The sequence below is a fragment of the Gopherus evgoodei genome, chromosome 14 (genome assembly GCF_007399415.2).
Source record: "Gopherus evgoodei ecotype Sinaloan lineage chromosome 14, rGopEvg1_v1.p, whole genome shotgun sequence".
NCBI classification, from domain to species: Eukaryota; Metazoa; Chordata; order Testudines; family Testudinidae; genus Gopherus; species Gopherus evgoodei.
Genome location: NC_044335.1, coordinates 30,056,027 through 30,076,971, shown reverse-complemented (window position 1 = coordinate 30,076,971; position 20,945 = coordinate 30,056,027).

Genomic DNA, 20,945 nt, shown 5'->3' with positions numbered 1-20,945 from the left:
CCCGGCGCGTACTTCAGAGGTGGAGGCCGCTTTGCCGCCCGCTGCTCGGTGCCTATCTCGAACCGGTCCTGCGGGAGGGCACGCCCCAGCCCACCCCCCACCCCAAGCCCTCCGGACCTCTTCATCGGGCCTCTGCCCTGTAGGCCCGACCGGCCCCCCCGTCCCTTCTCCGCAAGCCGGCTGCACGACCTGCAGCCGGTCCGTTTTCCAAACCGCGCCAAGGAACAGCTCTACACGCTCGTGCTCCACACCCTTCACTTCCTCACCCTCGTGTCCCGCCCTGATTACGAAGTGGCGGGACCTCCTGCCACCTTTGGAGGGTGAGGAGCCCCGGTGGGCCAGCCTACTCCACCCTGGTCCCAAGCCCACTGGGGATATCAGTTGGCTGGCTCCTCCATGGGGCCGTGAGCACGGGCCGTGTACTTGGCGCGGTTTACCCCTGTCCCGGACACCTGCCCCTTCTGCGGCGTGGCGGGAGACCCTGGCGCACGTGTATTTAGAGTGTGCCAGGTTGCAGCCCCTACACCGGCTCCTCACAGCCATCCTCTTACGTTTTTGGTTACACTTTTCCCCTCACCTCCTTTTGTTTGCACTCCCTATCCGTGGCCCCACGAAGTCCCGGGACCTCCTGGTCAACCTCCTCCTCGCCCTGGCGAAAAAGGCCATCCACGCGACCAGGGAGGGGAGGTTGGCCGATGGAGACTCCGGTGACTGTGGGGCTTGCTTCCGCTCCATGGTCCGATCACGCATCCGGGCGGAGTTCCTCTGGGCGGCGTCCACTGGCTCCCTTGACGCCTTTGAGGAGCAGTGGGTGCTGTCCGGGGTTCTCTGCTCGGTGTCCCCGTCAGGTTCCCTTCTTCTGACCCTTTGACCTCACTCCTGTCCCTGTTCTTTTATTAGTTGTCCCCCGCACTCAGTGGGTTCTGTGGCCCTGTGGTTCCTCCCCTTAGGCTGGGGGAGGATCCTTTAGCAGACACCCAATAGATACAGGGACTATCTTAGATTTGTTTATTTTGTTTATATCTATGAACTAATTAATTACACCGGTGCAAAGCCACTGCAAATAGCATCACACTTTTCCATTCACCAATTTATTGTTTAAAAAACACAGTGTAGCTGATGTTGACTGAGATCATGAACCAAAAAAAGTCAGACAAATAGTCTCAATCATATTCATTGCTGATTTTTAGCTCATGGTGCAACTTAGTATTTAAAAATTTTTCCTGCCAAACAGTGCCACTGTGTTAGAATAGATATACTCTGTGTAAATACAGAGCATATTTTACAAGATTGTTTTTATTTTTTTGCTACTAGATTAATATCACATTAGAAGTTATAGGTCTAATCCTCCACTTGACTATATCAATCTTATACCAGTATAACCTCATTGACTCCAATGGCATTACTTCTGGTTTACATCACAGTGAGCAGAGAATCAGGCCAGAAATATGTGAATTAGCCTTTCCATTAGTAATAAATAGCAAATGTGGGAAAAGCAAAACTGGCTATTGCACAGGTACTGTTGAACTACAATCCAGGCTACCCATGTCTATGCAGCACACACCCTCAGAGACAGGGCTGGTCTTACACTCTGGTAACCATGAGAGCAGAGCCAGCTAACTGACCCAGGTGATGTGTGCATTGCTGTGTTCACATTTCACGTGTCCCTCATGATGCACGGATCTCTTATTACCCTAATCCCGCATGTACCCCCAGGTGTGCCAGTTTTTAAATTCATTTCTTTAGTAAATACAAGGAGCACAAAAAGTGTCATGGTGCATGTGACAGAGCTGAGACAGATTCTCTCATTGTCCACAGATTACAATGTGTCATCTATTGCCCTTCAAATGCGCCATCCATGTACTTGCTTGGAGAAGTTGTCTCCATGATCCCTTCAGCCCTTGGACTCTGAGACTGCCAGCAAGGGAACCAGGGAGTGGCACTTCTAAAGGATTTGTGATATGCACACCTCTGATCTGAGGGACTGAGACCCCCAGCCCCCTTCATAATAGCCCCATAGTCATTTACAAAAGACCCTAAGCCTGCCTGCATCTTTGGTTGTCTGCTGCAAGATGCTGGTTGTGAGCAATTTGCTTAGAGGTGAGCTCCTGTGCAGACAAGCACCAAGGACTCTTGCCAGGCCCTTCTTCTGGCAATGGGACAGGTAGCAGCTCAGCCTCATCCTCTCACTCTTACCTTGTGCTTCCCCCTCTGTATGTTATATCCCCCATTGTCTCTGATATTAGACTTAAACTGTACACTGTTCAGCGCAGGAGCCATCCGTTGATTATGTGTGTGTATATAGTGCCTAGCACTGTGGGGCTCTGATCTTTGTTAGATCCCGGTAAGTGCTTCCACAATATAAATAATAACACTTTCATGGGATCTCGCCTGTAATTTAAACTGGCGTGTTCACACAAATGTCCTCCCTTCAGCTGTTGTGTATCAGCGACGTCTGTGGCTACAGAGTGGAAGGTAGAGGGACTTGGTGTTCTGTTCATGTACGGCTTACCCAGGAGACCTTCAATGATCTGAGACTCAAAAAAAGAAAAGAGTCCTAAAGAGAGTGGAAACTAGGTCAGATTATGATGAATGAATATTAAAAAATATATATATAAGGATATAGGGACAAAATTATAAAGGCCGATCATAAAATGAGATGAAACTAGCTAGACACATAAAAGGTAACAAGAAAACATTCTACAAATACATTAGAAGCAAGAGGGAGACCAAGGACAAGGTAGGCCCATTACTCAGTGAGGGGGAAAGACAATAACAGAAAATATGGAAATGACGGAAGTGCTAAATGACTTTTTTTGTTTCAGTTCTCACCAAACAGGTTAGTAGCAATCAGGCATCTAACAGAGTGAATGTGAAAATGAGATAGGATCTGAGGCTAAAATAGGGAAAGAACAAGTTAAAAATTACTTAGAGAAGTTAGATGTCTTCAAGACTGTAGGACCTGATGAAATACATCCTAGAATACTCAAGGATCTGGCTGAAGAGATCTCTGAGCCATTGGCGATTATTTTCGAAAATTCATGGAAGGTGGCAGAAATTCCAGGGGACTGGAAGAAAGCAAATATAGTGCCAATCTATAAAAAGGAGAATAAGGATAACCAGGGAATTACAGACCAGTCAGCTTAGCTTCAGTGCGCAGAAAGATAATGGAGCAAATAATCAAGCAAACAATTTGCAAACATCTAGAAGATGATAATGTGGTAAGTAACAGTTAGCATGGATTTGTCAAGAACAAATCTTGTCAAACCAACCCGATAGCTTTTTTGACAGGGTAACAAACTTTGTGGATGGGGAGAAGCAGTAGATGTGGTATATCTTGATTTTAATAAGGCTTTTGATACTATCTTGCATGACCTTCTCATAAACAAACTAGAGAAATACAACCTAGATGGAGCTACTATAAGGTGGATCCATAACTGACTGGAAACCATTCCCAGAGAGTAGTAAACAGTGGTTCACAGTCAAGCAGGAAGGACATATCCAGTGGGATCTGGTTCTGTTCAATACCTTCATCAATGATTTATATAATGGCACTTATAAAGTTTGCAGATGCTACAAGTTGGGAGGGGTTGCAAGTGCTTTGGAGAATAGGATTAAAATTTAAAATGATCTGGATAAACTGGAGAAATAGTCTGAAGAAAATAGGATGAAATTCAATGAGGACAAATGCAAAGTACTTCACGTAAGAAGGAACAATCAATTGCACACAGCCAAAATGGGAAATGACTGCCTAGGAAGATGTACTGCGGAAAGGGATCTGGGGGTCATAGTTGATCACAAGCTAAATATGAGTCAATAGTGTAACACCATTGCAAAAAAAAAGGGAACAGCATTCTGGGATATATTAGCAGAAGTGTTGTAAGCAAGCCATGAGACGTAATTCTTCGGCTCTACTCCTCACTAATTAGGCCTCAGCTGGAGTATTGTGTCCCGTTCTGGATGCCACATTTCAGGAAAGATGTGAACAAATTGGAGAAAGTCCAGAGAAGAGCAATAAAAATGATTAAAGGTCAAGAAAACATAACCTATGAGGGAAGATTGAAAAAATTGGGTCTGTTTAGTCTGGAGAAGAGAAGACTGAGGGGGGACATGATAACAGTTTTCAAGTACACAAAAGGTTGCTACCCGGAGGAGGGTGAAAAATTGTTCTCATTAACCTTAGAAGGTAGGACAAGAAGCAATGGGCTTAAATTGCAGCAAGGGAGGTTTAGGTTGGACATTAGGACAAACTTCCTAACTGTCAGAGTGAGGTTAAGCACTGGAATAAATTGCCTAGGGAGGCTGTGGAATCTCAATCTGTGGAAGTTTTTCAGAGTAGGGTAGGAAAACATCTGTCAGGAATGATCTAGTTATTTCTGAGTCCTGCCTTGAGTGCAGGGGACTGGACTAGATGATCTGTTGGGGTCCTTTCCTGTGCTACCCTTCTACGATTCTACAATTCAAAGTTCCCATTTCAACCAAAATGCTTCACCCAAGGAAGAAGGCAAAGCCATCAACCACCAACCTACACTGAGCTGCATTTTGCTGGCTATGATCATACACTGTTCCTCAGAAATCTGTGGGGTCTGACATTCTCCTGCCCTGTATTGTCATTTCACGCTCAAAGAGCTCAAAGTGGGTCAGAACTGCAAGGCCCAATCTTGGCCACTGCACCTTGTCCTAGAAAGCCCCGGGGTCAGCAGCATGGGATGTTCACGGAAGCCCTACACAACCCTGCATTGGGGAAATTTCACCAGGGGCTGTTCCACTTCCTCCTCCTTCACACTCCTCTAGAGGTGGACAGGGGCCGCAGGGTGGGGGAGGGAGAATTTGTCCTGTAGAGTGTCTCCCCCACTGTCCCTGTCCAAGTGTGTAAATGACAGCACAAGGTGCAAGGTAGGGCAGACTCAGGGCCCCAGGTAGGTGGATCTGATAGCACTGTGTCCAGCGGTCACCACTTGAAGCCAGGAGGAAGGGAAGGGTGAAGACTTTTCTGGGGGGACCCTGGCCTGTAATCCCTGCCATGTGGTGCAATTGGCTCCATTCGCAGGTAAAAGAAACTGCTCTTCAGAACTATTTTTATGAGCCTGGGAATAAGCTGTCTCTGGCAGGGTTGGCTTAGGAACATCCGGAGTCTGGCTGACTCCATCAAGGCATGGAAATCTGCTAGCTCTCCCATTGATCTGAGGATAACAAAAACCTGGTGCAGAGCAAGAGCAGGTAAACTGAGACCTCATCATCAAGGGACATTTTCCTACAAACTCTGCAGGGGCTAAAAACACATGCAGCAGCGATGGGGTGGAACTTGTGTCACTGGGATAGAGTATGGCACACAATGGAGAGAAAGAAAAATGGAAGAAAGTTATCTTGCCAGTGTCAGGGTCTGAGTTCTGTAACCAGCACTAGAATTCAGTGCATTATTGATTTTTTTGGTTCAGTGACTGAACCAAACAAGAATTCAGTTTGTTTTGACCTGAAGCTAATTTTTTTTCTTAATGAAACTGAAAACCAAAAAAAAAAAAACCTTTCCACAATTGATAAAAACAACATGCTAAAAAGAAATGTCAGTTTGAAATGAAACAGCAGAACAATTTATCCTGATGGTTCCAAAATTTTGTTTTCAGGTTGTTTTGGCCAAAACTATTTGCCAAATACAGCCCAAATTTGTGAATAATCTGGGTGTCCCAAATGATGCATTTTTGGGGGATGAATTTACTATTTGCCCCCCAAAAAAACCCATATGTTCAACTCACTCTACTAACACCCTTCATTTAGCTAATCCGTTCACCTGCTAGCAGAAATGGGCTTGTGAAGCAACTGTGATTGCCACTGGTAGCACCTGCAGCCGTACGCACATTATGCACAGTGCGTACCACTGGCAGCGGCGAGGACAAGCAGCACCAGCCGCTCCACTGCCCACTCAGGTTTGGCCCAACCAGCCCTCCATTGTAATGGGCAAGCTGTGGAGACAAAATAGAGTAAGCAGCATTCAGGGGGTCATAGTGCCACTCAAATTTGGCCCCATAGCCCCTCTGTCACGATGGAAGGCTGCCGGGGCCAAACCTGCATGGTGCTGCAACCCCTTTGTGCTAGGTCACAATGCCACCCACACAACTTTGTCTCCCCCATCCACTCCCCCAATGATAAAGAGGCTGAAGAGCCAAACCTGAGTGGCACACTGGGCAGTGGGGGTGCCCAGCACTGCTCCTCCTTGCAGCTGCCATGGGGCTGGCTCCGGCACCAGGGTTCCTGCAGGTGGCCTGCTTGGCATCACCTTGCTTCCGGCATCCCATGTCCCCTCTCAGTGATTGGCAGCAGGGCACGCCAGGCTGGAAGGCGGGGGCTGAGCATAGCATGGACCCAGCGGGCCAGGCTCTGGGGCCAGCAGCTGCAGCCAGGATGGCACCACAGGGATTGATGGAGCGTACCATGGGGATAATTTCTGGGGATGACCCTAATCTATACGCTTAATCCCTGCAGAGGATCAGACCAGCTGCCCAACAGCTTTGCTGTTGTGTTGCTGTTGACCTTATTGTTTCAGACTCTTACACCTGAAGTTTTTGCATTGCTTAACTTTTTAAGCATGTTAACTGTAGCATGCAACTTTAACACAGCCCAGCATGGAGCTGTGCAAAGAGTCAGGCTACAAATGCACATGCAGATGCAGAAGTTGATGGGGAAGGGGTTAGGAAATGAGTTTATGTGTAAGAGTGACCGGTTTCAGTGCAACTATACCAACGGGGTTTGTTCTTTTAAATTATCAATCCAATTTAGTTTTATTTTTTGGTTTGCTCCTCCAGCTTTGTTTCTGTGAGGAAGCAGAGTCCAGTGCTTAGTGTACAGGACTGGATCGCAGGAGTTCTGGGGTATGTTCCCAGTTCTGCCACTGACTTGCTGCGTGACCTTGGATGAGTCCCTTCCTGTCTCTGGGCCTCAACTGTTCTGTCTGTAAAATGGGGGTGATAATACTGACCTATCTTGCAGGGCTGTTGAGAAACTCATTTAATTATTGCTTGTTATTATTGATCTTACAGTAGTGCCTAGTACAGGGGTCTCAAACTCAAATGACCATGAGGGCCTCATGAGGACTAGTACATTGGCCCGAAGGCCGCATCACTGACACCTCCCCCCCACTGCCTCGGCCCTGCCCCCACTCCACCCATTCCATGAAGCCCTGCCCCTGCCCTGTCTCTTTCCACTCCTTCCCTGCCCCCATTCCAACCCCTTCCCCGAAATCCCCACCCCCAACTCTGCCCCCTCCCTGCCCCCTAAGGGGTGCAGGAGGGGTGTGGGGTATGGCAGAGGCTCAGGGCAGGGGTTCGGGATGCATGAGGGGTGTGGCAGGGGGCTCAAGGCAGTGGGTTGGGGTGTGGGCTGCAGGAGAGGTGAGGGGTGCGGCAGGGGGTCAGGGCATGGGGTCGGGTGCAGGGTGCAGGAGGCGGTTCAGGGCAGTGGGTTGGGGTGCAGAAAGGGTGCAGGGTTCAGCAGGGGGCTCAGGGCAGGGGTTCAGGGTGCAGGGTATGGCAGGGGCCTGGGGTGCAGCAGAGGTCTCAGGGAAGTGGATTGGGGTGCAGGAGGGGCGTGGCAGGGGCTCGGAGTGCAGGGTGCGGCAAAGGGTGCAGGGGTTTCAACTGCAGGAGGGGTTTGCGGGGAGGGCTCTGGCCTGGTGCTTACCTAGAGCAGCTCCGGCCCGATGCACACCAGGGGAAGGGCAGGCTCCCTGCCTGCCTGCCCTGCCCCCGTGCCACTCCGGGAGGCAGCTGGAACATAGGGAAGCAGGGGAACAGGGGTGTGTGTGTGTTGCTGTCGCTTTAGGCACCATCCCCAGCATCTCCCAATGGGAGCCGGGGCCAATGGGAGCTGCTGGGGGCGGTGCCTGAAGCAATATTAACACATACCCCTGTGCCTCCTCCCCCAGGTTCTGTCCTCTTCCCGGAGAGGCACGGGAGCAGGACAGGCAGGCAGGGAGCCTGCCCTTCGTCCGGTGCCCATCAGGCTGGAGCTGCTCTAGGTAAACGCTGGGGGAGCGCGGGGGGGGGTGCTGCAAGGAGCTCACAGACCACATGTTTGAGACCCCTGACCTAGAGGCTCCATTATGTCAGGCGCTGTACATACACAATGACAGACCATCCGTGTGCTAAAGCATTTACAATGTAAGGGCCAGACTGGGACATCTCACTCTCTCTGAACAGTATCTCATGCCAAGTGCATTTCCATTGGAGACAACTGGGCTATCTATCGCTCAGAGTGAGCCAGGCTCTCATACAGCAGTCATTACAAGGCCAGGCAGACAAAGGGATGCTGCTGATGGGGGAACAGGTGAGTCACTTAGACTGTCAGAGCTGGGATTAGAAATTAGGGCTCCTGCTCCCAGCCCCTGTGTCCTACTATGCTACCTGCCTCCCCAGCTTTCAGGTCCTTTGTTAAAGAATTGGGGCACAACAAGGGGAGAACCCTTGACCCCTGACTGAACCTAGAAATCTGACTTGCCCCCATCATCACAGAGGGATGGGTTGGGCCAAACCTTAGAGGGGTTATGGCCCTATGTGCCTGCTTGGACACCCATCTTTGCAGTCCTTCTGGCACCCATAGGCACCTGCCCCCCAGCCCCAGGGAGAAGCAGGGCAGGGCATCAGGCACCCCCAGCCAGGGGGAGGGTTGGATCTGGGCTTTTGGTGGGGAAAGGGGATGGGTCAGAGGTCCCAGAACTGCTTGGCCGCTGGTCGAGATGGTGGTCTTAGCCTGACTGGCTCCAGAGTAAGAGCTCAGGGGTCAGGGTGAGGTTGGGTGCAGGGGGTGAGTTTGGAGCTGGGTGTGGGTGGGGCAATGTGGGGGGAAGAGCACAGAGCTGGCAGTGGGGCAGCAGGAGAGGAGTGCGCGAGACTGGGTACAGGTCAGGGGAGGGAGAGCTCTGGGCCTTCTCCTTACACAAAGTCTTCTTGTGCTCTGGAAGGAGGTGATGCTCCAAGTTCCTCCTCCAGTAGTGCCCCAGAGAATGTGCCTTACCATTTCCACCCAGATCTGTGACCGTTCCTGTTCAGCACTCCAAACCCCACACTGAGGAATGTTCACTTGTGGCAAGAGGAGAGGGGCCCCCGCTCAGTCAGCACAAGGTAGTGAGGGGCTGCCTGTGTCTTTGCTAACCCAGGGAAGTGCAATCCCCTGCGTGCCACTTGACAATGGCTTTTTTTACTTAGGCTGAAGCAAGCAGCCTGAACAAATGACTTTGTGGTGACAGAATGAAAGGGCCGCACACTCAGTTTTGGTTTTGACAGAAAGAAGAAAGGCGTTTGACAAAATCCATTCTGTCCTTGAACTGAACTTAGTTGTTTGCCTACATGCCGTGCCTGTGTCAAAATTACTTATCAGACTTACCTGTCATTCCAGGCAACCTGATTCCCAGCAGTGCTGGGGACCAGACTTGGGACACTGGGCTATTCTCAACAACTTGTTATAAATAAACTATGTCAAAGAGCTTCCTTCTAGCTGCGAACTCAGCCTGGGATCTGAGAGTCAAGCTGGGCTTCCCTTCCCACACTTCATCATCACCAGCAGAAAGGTTCTGCCCTTGGAGACATCTGCACAGCCACATTTGCTGTCAGTGGGTTTGCACTGATTGGGACTTAGTAAACAATTCTGTTGCTGATGCCAAGAGAGAATAGACTTCAGCTCCCTCTCCCAGAGCTCTGTGAGCCCTGCAGGGCTGAGAGAAGTAAAGGGAAGAGAAAAGGCTTAAGGTAAAGAAAGAAGAAGAAAGGAAAAGGGGAAATGAGCAGCACTAAAGTGAAAGAGAAAACAGTGATGCTGAAAGAAGAGAAGATAGAAAAAGTGGGAAAAAGAGACGCTCTGGTAGAAAAAAGAAGGGGTGGAGTTAGACATACACATACTGCCATTGCAAAGAGTGTTATAAAAGTCTTTGGAGAAAGCAATGAACAAAAGTAATGGAGAAGAGCAAGGGCAATAAAAATGGGAGCCAACAGCCTGGGGAAAATCTGGTCTTGAAAGGCCGCCTTGTGTTGTGCACATTGAGCAACCAGTGGCCTACATTCTGGATGATATTCCATCCTGGAGCAATGGATAGACACTGGACACTAGGATGTTTAGACTTGAAATTAGACGAAGGTTTCTAACCATTAGAGGAGTGAAGTTCTGGAACAGCCTCCCAAGAGGAGTAGTGGGGGCAAAAGACAAATCTTGGCTATCAAGGCTAAGCTTGATAAGTTTATGGAGGGGATGGTATGATGGGATCACCTAATTTTGGCAATTAATTATCTTTGATTACTAGCAGGTAAATATGCCCAGTGGTCTGTGATGGGGTGTAGATGGTGGGGATCTGAGTTACTACAACGATTCTTTCCTGGGTGCTGGCTGGTGAGTCTTGCCCACATGCTCAGGGTTTAACTGATCGCCATATTCGGGTTCCGAAGGAATTTTCCACCAGGGCCAGATTGGCAGAGGCCTGGAGGTTTTTCACCTTCCTCTGCAAGCGTAGGGCACGGGTCACTTGCTGGAGGATTCTTTGTACCTTGAGGTCTTTAAATCACGATTTGAGAACTTCAATAAACTCAGACATAGGTTAGGGGTTTGTTACAGGAGTGGGTGGGTGAGATTCTGTGGCCTGCATTGTGCAGGAGGTCAGAATAGATGATCATAATGGTCCCTTCTGACCTAAAGTCTGAGTCTATGAGCACGTGTTGCCTTGCTGGAATCCAGAGCGGTCTGAGCAGGCATTAGAGGGCCAGGGGTCCAGGTGAGATGATATTACAGCCTCCAAGAGTGTGTAATTCATCAGTGCCCATGCGGAATTGTACTCCCCATCCCGCTGCTGTTCTCCTCTTGCTAGCATTCTCTGGGACGCTGCACTTGCCATGAGCTCACAAACATTCATTCAACCGCCATGCACACTCCGAGGAATTGCCAATCCGTAAAGCCCCAGCTAGTAGCGTGTGGCTCCTGGGTATGTGAAGAGAATGATGGGTTCTTGGCAACTGTTTCAGGAACATTAACTTCTATGTCCCCATCGCAGGCCAAGTAAGTGGGGAGCCTCATGGAAAGTGTCTGCTGAATCTTCAGTCCTATGGCTCCTACTTCTCTGGAGGAACGAAACCAGTTAACCTACATTGTTCAGAAGAGATAGTCCTGCTCTTCTGAGAAGCTCCCATCCCTTTTTGCAGTCAGCAGGACTCCTGTATTACCCGGGGAGCATAATAAAAATTCTTAGCACTTACATCCATAAATTCCAATGTGGGGATGTCTTATTATTCCTCTTTTCATACATGGGGGAACTGAGGTGCAGAGAGAGCTGGTGATCTGCATTTTGAAGGAGTGGCCTCTGATTTTTGGGGAGGGTCAACTTCAAAGAACTAAGACCTGATTTTCTGAAGGGCTGCCCATGTGCAGATCCCATTGACTGCAGTCAGAACTGTGGGTTCTCAGCGCTTCCGGAAATCAGGCCTACAGGGCTGGAACTGAACCCAGTTCTCCTGTGTTTTCATGCAGTGCCTTAACCACAAGACTACTCACAAAAAACACCAAACCCTGTTATAAAACAGCAGTGAAGAAAACTGAGCCATTTCATGGCGCCTGGAACTCAAACACTCTCAGCCACGGTAGGGGTTGTTGCCATATACATTTCAATCCTGGAACAATCAGTTGTATCTAAACAGCAAACACCAGGGTCCCAGCCAAATCCCAGCACATGCAGATGTGTTCTGCATCTCTACATTCCCCTGCAGTTTCAACTGGATACAGCATTTCCCTTCCCCGCCTCTCCTAACTGTACAGTGTTGGTGTGCACAGTTAGACTGCTGCTCCGGACCATCCCAAGGGTGGGCACTTCAGTGATAGGTGCAGAGCTCCGTATAGCTCAGAGGGGTTGGGTAAAGCTTTATTAACACTGGTAACGCACATGCCCTGGTGAGAGGAAAGATCTTGTAAAAGTGCAAAATATTATTACTATTTGTGCCAAGGTGTGGAATACCAAGGAGTGTTGATTGTGAAAATTGTTAGTTTGTTATATGGAGTATGATGGGGAAAATAGTTATTTCATTTTCTTTTTCTTTTATTGTATTTTGCGCCTGGTAAAGTATTTGGATTACACTGAGTTTAAGATTGTGATAGTTGGGTTTATCTATATCTCCCACATGTATACCTCTTTATACTCCAGTGGAGTTTGGCTAAAATTATTTCCTAGAAGATGACGCCTGTGTTGGTTTTCTCATGTCTGAACATTTAGAAATATGAAATACATTTACAAAATATACTAAAGCAAACTGTTGGAAGATAGTTTCGGGGGTAGCCATGTTAGTCTGTATCCACAAAATAACAAGGAATCTGTGGCCACCTTAAAGATTAACAGATTCATTTGGGCATAAGCTTTCATAGGTAAAAAACCCCACTTCTTCATGCCATGCAATTGAAGGGGCTCTCACTGGGCCCCAAGAGGAGACAGTGGGGGGCAACAGCATATTGTGGTTACTGTCACCATATTCACTGAATCCTCTGTTCCCAGAGAGTAATGAGATACTATTAAACTTTTAAGATACTTTTAAGGGGAAAGATAAGCTTCACAGCAAGATCTGTCCAGTTGTGGCTAGTCTTACCTAGGAATTGGAACAAGCCCCTTCACCCAACCATTGAAAATTAGGCTGCACAAACCCTGGAGAATATAGGGAAGGCAACTCTTGTAGTGTCTGGGGTGGGAAAGTTGGCCTACATGTGACCTAACAGGCCTTTTCCATTTACTGAGCTCGAGACCCAAATTGATGTTTGTCCATCAGTGGCAGAGCTCAGTGCTGATTGTTGGAAACTATTGACATCCGAGATGCTGACTCTGAGGTTACAGAAACTGAACCTAACAGCAGCAGTTCAATGCCCAGTGTCCCCCTCCTCTTCTCATTGTTCTTTGTGGACTGTTGTTTTTTTGTGGTGTCCCTCAACACAGGCTTTGTTCCTGCATTGTAAAGGCCAGTGCCCTGCGGTTGGCCATGGTGGGTGGAGAAGCGTGGGTTTGGGGTGATCACATTTATTCCGAATGGTTTGTGTAGAAAACATCGCGTTGGAAGGAGGGCACCATTCGACTGAACAAAGGGAAAATACAACCAGCCAGCACCTTTGCTCTGCGGTCACCAGGGATGGGACGCCTCTTTTCTTCCCCCATGCCAAAAACCCATATGCGTCACGGCCGAATAATGCCGATTTGGCATGGCCTTTGACCTAAACCGAAAGCTAGAGAGGCAAGAAAATCGTGGCAATACCAGGCAGAGGCTAAACCACAAAGAGGAAAAGAGTTCAGTTCTGCTCAGGCCAATCATTACCGGAAATATGCCTGGTTGGCTATTACTAATACCTGCTAAATAAATATCAAGCTGCTAAATAGTTATCACACATGTTAATAATCAGATATAGCATAATATTTAATCAAATAATTTAGTCTAAAGCAGGACTTTCCTTTGCTTTTAATTACAGTTTTTCTTTTAAGCTACCTGTATAAATTAGCTAGATTTATGAAGTCACTCAGCGCCATACCCCTGCCTGCACTATGGCTGAACAATTAAAATGCTTATTCTTGAACAGTAGTCTTGTTTAATCTGGTAAATGACCCATGGAGGCATTCAAAGAAATATTTTAGCTTTCGTCACCTACTGGCTTTCAGTGTGGTTCCATGCTGGATGAAGGTGGCCTTTACGAATGATGTGCAAAGGTAACCACCACCAACAGCATGGGCTTGGGGCCTCTTTTTGTTTTTTAATGATGGATGAAGAAAGCTGTGCAGTTATCTGTTTATTATTTGTATCAGGGAGGTAACTATGGTTATTTTTTACAATTGAAATCTGGGTCTTGGCTCCCTGCTTTTCATGGAAGGCTTTAAGAAAAACGGAAGAGCTGGCACAAGAAAAACAGTGGGAATGCCTTGCAGAGCAAGAGTTCTACTGAAACCGTGGAAATCCTTTTGATTTTCAGTTTATTGCTATCAGTATTTATTATTCGTATGGTGCCTAGAGGCTAAGGCCCCGCTGTGCCAGGCATTGTGCAAACATATAACAAATGCCCCAAAGAGCTTACAGTGCAAATACCCTAAATAACTCAAATGCCTGAGATACACTAGGGAGAAAATTGTTCTCACCAAGAAACTCCCTTGTTAAAGATCCAATATTCCCCCTTCAGGAGGGAGGCAGGGAAAGCTCTCAATCCACCTTTCTGAGATCTCCAATGAGCCATCTGGCAACACCAGAAAAAACCAAACCTGACCCAGCTTTTTATTCCCCCTTTCAGGAACTCTTTATCACCCATGGATAGGAACAAAGGGCAGAACTCTGTGCTTTATCCCTTTGTGGGTCCCGGTTAGTCTCATCATGGAGGCCCTGCAGCTGTAGGTAAGAGTTCCCAGAAGGAATCAGTTTCTAGCAAGCTTGGCTGGGGCTCACCTGGGTCCCCGAGAGTGACCCCCTGCCCCAAAAAACATCACTCCGCCCTTTGGGAGTTGCCCACCCCTGGGAGGAAGCGTTCAGTAAGCAAGAGGGGCTGGGCTTCTGGGAGCCGAGCCCTGAGATATATTTTCCAACAGGGACTGAATCCCAGAGCAATTCTCTTGGGGTAAAGCAAACAACCCAGCTCAAATGTCACTGTGCTGATTGCCAAGGAAGCCTATAGCTGCAACGAGAGGAGAAAAGATCTAAGGACATAAAACATGAAGCTGGGAAGAGATGGTGGATCCAGTCTGCAGAGCACATTCTTACATTCCCAGCTCTCCTCTTTGTCTCCCTGGCTTAATGTCACAGGGGCTCCTTGGCTTCCCCATCTCCTTCTGGGCTGTGATCCCCATGTCCCTGAGCATCCCAGCGACACCTGCACCCTGGGCAAGCATGCACCCTCGGCACAGGGCATGGTGTGCACAGCACAGCCTGGCCCTACTGGCAGCTCACACCCTGCAGTGCCCAGCACGGGTGCAGGGCCTGATCCTGGGGCAGCTACAGAGGCTCACACAATGGGCTGACTCTCTGTAAGTTTCGTTTCTGAGCAGGGCAGCTCCTGTCTGCCGAGGAAATGAAAACCAGAAAGAGCGTTTCCAAGTCCCGGCAGCCCCCTCACATGGCCCCTTCCTCCTTCGCACCTAGCGTGTGAAGAGCTGACTCACACCCGACACTTTCCCCACCTCCCATGGCTGCCTCCAGCATGGCTCATGGCAGCCTCCCACCAGGACTCCACTGACATGTGCACCTAGTGCTTCACATACAGACAGAGCCAGCTGTGCCAAGGAGCACTGCTGGGAGGATCCTGCCGCTGCTCTTGCCCCAGAGCACTTCGGAAATAACTCACACAGCTCTGCTGGGACACCTGAACTGGGATTGATTGTGCAGAAATGCCATCTCATGCCAGCGATGCCCACCCTGGCTCTGCTGGGTCCCACCTTGGCCAGTGCTGCCCAGCCTGGCTCTGCTGGTTCTTCTGTGGGTGACTGTTGCCTGGGCACCCCCAGCATGTCCCCTCACATTGAGCTCTGACACCATCTCTCCTTATTGCCCTCCATTTTCTCTCCTCTCTTCTTTGCAGTCCCTTCTCCTCTTCATCCGTCTGTATTTTTATTCCTTCCTCTTTTCTTGTATCCTCCTTTGCTCTGTTACATATTTTTTTGCTGGTTTTTCCCTTCCTTGTGTTCTTTCTCCAGGCTCCCTGACCTCCCTCTCAAGGCCTCCCTACCCCCATGCAAGGCTGAGCGGAGTGCCATGGCAAGGAGGAGAGATGCATGGGCTGGTGAGCCAGTGCCTGAGCATTCAGACCTAGGAGCTGCTCCTGAAACAGGAGACGAGGAGGCGGTGGGGGGCTTTTAAGGAGCCAGCTGCCTCTGTCTGTAGAGCAGCAGGTTGGCATTGTGTGCGTGGGGAGGGTTGCGATTCTTCACACCAGTGCTGAAACCTCCCCTCTGTCTGGCACCCCGGGCTGCCCCTCGTGGAGTGAGTTACTGTGTGAGCAGCTGCAGAGCTCCCATGGCTATCCTCGGCCTGCTCTATGCCCTTCAAGCAGCCCTAGTTTGGCGCTATACCCAGGCATGGCAGATAAGGGCAGACGGAACCATTAGACCATCTAGTCTGACCTGCTGTAGAACCCAGGCCAGAGACTTTCACCCCATCACTCCTGTAGTGAGCCCAATGACTTGCAATTGGCTAAAGCATCTTTCCAAAAGGCCTCCAGCCTGGATCAAGAGATGGATACTCCACCAATTCCCTTCACAGGTGCTGGAACTAGGGGTTCCCTGGCTTACAGTGGTTTCCATCATATCCAGGATTTACAGTTTGGTTCAATGACTCTCAGTCCTCCCATCCCTGCACTGTACAAATTGTTCCAGTGCCCCCCTTCCCGTACTAGTTTGTTTCAGTGGTAACACACATTGGTACCTTATTTCTCATTTGAATTCGGCTGGCTTCAGTTTCCACCCATTGGGTCCTCTTCTGCCCTTCTCCACAAGATGGAAGAGCCCTTTCCTACATGGTGTGTGCAGCCTAGGGAAGCATTTATGCATGGTGATAAGACACCTCCCAGTCTTTTTGATGAGCTAAACATTGATTGAGCCCTTCTGTCTCACTGCAAGGCATTTCCTCCAGCCCTCAAATAATTTGTGTGGCTCCTTTCTGCACCATGCCCAGTTACTGAACATCTTTATTTCAAGGAGAGCACCAGCTCTGTGCACAGGGTTCCAGGATCAGTCTCACCAGAGCTGTAGACAGAGGTAGAAAACCACCTTCCTTCTTCGACTCCCTACGCCCCTGTTTATCCATCCAAGGATCACACTGGTCCCTTGTGCCACAGCATCACACTGTCAGCCCATGTTGAGTCGCTTGTCCTCTATGAAAGGAGCTAGGGGGCAGAGTCCCTGCTCTCCAGGGTACAGTCCCCATTCAGTAGGTACAGCCACACCCCTTGTTCCTAGGTGTGTTTTTATGCAGCTAATTGAAAAGTTATACTTTTTGTTTGGATGTCCCAGTTTACCAGGTGATCCAGATCGCTCCGTGGGGCTGCCCTGTGCTCATCATTACTTACCACGGCGCCAGTCTTTGTGTCATCTGCAAATTTTATCAGCAGTGCTTTTATATTGACTGCCAGATCACCGATGAAAATGTTAAACACTATCAGGCCTAGAACTGATCCCTGCAGAACCCCACTAGAAACATCCCCATTCCTCACTGGCAACTACTCTTTGAGATCTGTCAATCAGTCATTTAATATATACTTTTCTTCAGTGGCATGGCTCATGTGCAGGCATTGGGAGCTGCTACATTGGCTGATGGCTGCAGCTCTGCTACCTCCACTTCCTACAGAAGAGGGAGTTTGGGGGTTACTCTCCAGTTATTAATAGAAATCTTTCAAAAGCCAGTCGATAGCTCAGAATTCGTGCAGAGAGGGGAGACTAGCAGCCTCTAGCAGTTGAAGGCAGCAGCATGTCAGCTCCTATCAAGCAGCATTGCCTGAAACAAAGAGTGTGAAATTAACTATTGAGTGTAAAACACAGAGAGAGGTTTTCAATGCAGGTCATGACCTGGAGGAGAAAATCACTTTTTTTCAGTCCTTTCCCATACATTTTGCTGTGCTCCTGAACTCCAAGCTGCCATTCTGTCCTTGAATAAGGTCTCCAGCCCTGCTTGCAGTAGGTGAACCTGCAGACTGCAGACAAGTGGTCTGCAGATAGCGAGCGAGGTGGTAAGCCCCTCCTCCACCTTCACACCCGTGCACCGGCAATCCAGACATTATGCCTGAGTGCACTTGGGGCAGCTGCGGAGCAGGTGGGGCAGCAGTTGGAGAGTGGAGTGGGGACGGGAGTCTTGAGTCCACACCTCAAGCAGTGTCCTTTGCTGCTGCTTTCAGCCAGTGGTACAGTTTTACCCTCCCATTGCAAGTGGAGAGCAAGGAGGGATAGGCTTGTCCCCAGAGTTGCGCATCATCATGTCACTCCTCACTGTGGCCTGTGGCCTTGTGGCACAGACTAGCCCCGAGAGACCAGAGAAGTGCAGAACAATGACAATCCTAGAGATCAGCAACAGGAAATACTCCAGTCATCTCCTGCCAACAAAGAATGGTTTCCTACAGAACAGTCTCCAGCCTGGAAGCTTACTCCACGTGTTAGCAGAGCTCACCCACTGCAAGTTTTTAAAATAGATATTCATGCTAAATACCAAACTCCAGTCATAAACTGTTGGCCGTCTGTATCTGATTCATCACAGAGAAACATCAGGTACACATGGCCAGACCAGGTCAGCTCGTGTGGGATCTGCCCAGAACGCCAACGTTTAGGGGGAGATAGAAGAAAGTTAATTTCACTTTTTCTTCCTTTTCAGCTAGTCACATGGCTCTGCCAAGATCCGGGAACAGAAATCCCCCCAAAGAACATAAGAACATAAGAACGGCCATACCGGGTCAGACCAAAGGTCCATCTACCCAGTATCTATCTACTGACAGTGGCCAATGCCAGGTGCCCCAGAGGAAGTGAAGCTAACAGGCAATGATCAAGTGATCTCTCTCCTGCCATCCATCTCCGTCCTCTGATGAACAGAGGCTAGGGACACCATTTTTATTCTTCCTGGCTAATAGCCATTTATGGACTTAGCCACCATGAATTTATCCAGTTCCCTTTTAAACATTGTTATAGTCCCAGCCTTCACAACCTCCTCAGGTAAGGAGTTCCACAAGTTGACTGTGCAATGTGTGAAGAAGAACTTCCTTTTATTTGTTTTAAACCTGATACCTATTAATTTCATTTGGTGACCCCTAGTTCTTGTATTAAGGGAATAAGTAAATAACTTTTCCTTATCCACTTTCTCAACATCACTCATGATTTTATATACCTCTATCATATCCCCCCTTAGTCTCCTCTTTTCCAAGCTGAAGAGGCCTAGCCTCTTTAATCTTTCCTCATATGGGACCCTCTCCAAACCCCTAATCATTTTAGTTGCCCTTTTCTGAACCTTTTCTAGTGCTAGAATATCTTTTTTGAGGTGAGGAGACCACATCTGTACATAGTATTCGAGATGTGGGAGTACCATGGATTTCTATAAGGGCAATAATATATTCTCAGTCTTATTCTCTATCTCCTTTTTAATGATTCCTAACATCTTGTTTGCTTTTTTGACCATCTCTGCACACTGCATGGACATCTTCAGAGAACTATCCACAATTACGCCAAGATCTTTTTCCTGACTCGTTGTAGCTAAATTAGCCCCCATCATATTGTATGTATAGTTGGGGTTATTTTTTCCAATGTGCATTACTTTACATTTATCCACATTAAATTTCATTTGCCATTTTGTTGCCCAATCACTTAGTTTTGTGAGATCTTTTGGAAGTTCTTCACAATCTGCTTTGGTCTTAACTATCTTGAGTAGTTTAGTATCATCTGCAAACTTTGCCACCTCACTGTTTACCCCTTTCTCCAGATCATTTATGAATAAATTGAATAGTATTGGTCCTAGGACTGACCCTTGGGGAACACCACTAGTTACCCCTCTCCATTCTGAGAATTTATCATTAATTCCTACCCTTTGTTCCCTGTCTTTTAGCCAGTTCTCAGTCTATGAAAGGACCTTCCCTTTTATCCCATGACAGCTTAATTTACGTAACAGCCTTTGGTGAGGGACCTTGTCAAAGGCTTTCTGGAAATCTAAGTACACTATGTCCACTGGATCCCCCTTGTCCACATGTTTGTTGACCCCTTCAAAGAACTCTAATAGATTAGTAAGACACGATTTCGCTTTACAAAAACCATGTTGACTATTGCTCAACAGTTTATGTTTTTCTATGTGTCTGACAATTTTATTCTTAACTATTGTTTCCACTAATTTGCCTAGTACCAACATTAGACTTACCGGTCTGTAATTGCCGGGATCACTTCTAGAGCCCTTTTTAAATATTGGCGTTACATTAGCTAACTTCCAGTCATTGGGTACCGAAGCTGATTTAAAGGACAAGTTACAAACCTTAGTTAATAGTTCCGCAACTTCATTTTTTAGTTCTTTCAGAACTCTTAGGTGAATGCCATCTGGTTCTGGTGACTTGTTAATGTTGAGTTTATCAATTAATTCCAAAACCTCCTCTAGTGACATTTCAATCTGTGACAGTTCCTCAGATTTGTCACCTACAAAAGCCAGTTCAGGTTTGGGAATCTCCCTAACATTCTCAGCCGTGAAGACTGAAGCAAAGAATCCATTTAGTTTCTCCGCAATGACTTTATAGTCTTTAAGCACTCCTTTTGTATTTCGATTGTCAAGGGGCCCCACCGGTTGTTTAGCAGGCTTTCTGCTTCTGATGTACTTAAAAAAACATGTTGTTATTACCTTTGGAGTTTTTGGCTAGCCGTTCTTCAAACTTCTCTTTGGCTTTTCTTATTATACTCTTTCACTTAAGCTGGCAGTGTTTGTGCTCCTTTCTATTTGCCTCACTAGGATTTGACTTCCACTTTTTAAAGGAAGTCTTTTTCTCTCTCACTGCTTCTTTTACGTGGTTGTTAAGCCATGGTGGCTCTTTTTTAGTTCTTTTACTGTGTTTCTTAATTTGGGGTATACATTGAAGTTGGGCCTCTATTATGGTGTCTTTAAAAAGGGCCTATGCAACTTGCAGGGATTTCACTTTAGTCACTGTACCTTTTAACTTTTGTTTAATTAACCCCCTCATTTTTGTATAGTTCCCTCTTTTGAAATTAAATGCCACAGTGTTGGGCTGTTGAGGTGTTCTTCCCACCACAGGGATGTTGAATGTTATTGTATTATGGTCACTATTTCCAAGCGGTCCCGCTATAGTTACCTCTTGGACCAGCTCCTGCGCTCCACTCAGGATTAAATCTAGAGTTGCCTCTCCCCTTGTGGGTTCCCGTAGCAGCTGCTCCATGAAGCAGTCATTTAAAGTATCAAGAAATTTCATCTCCGCATTGCGTCCTGAAGTGAAATGTTCCCAGTCAATAT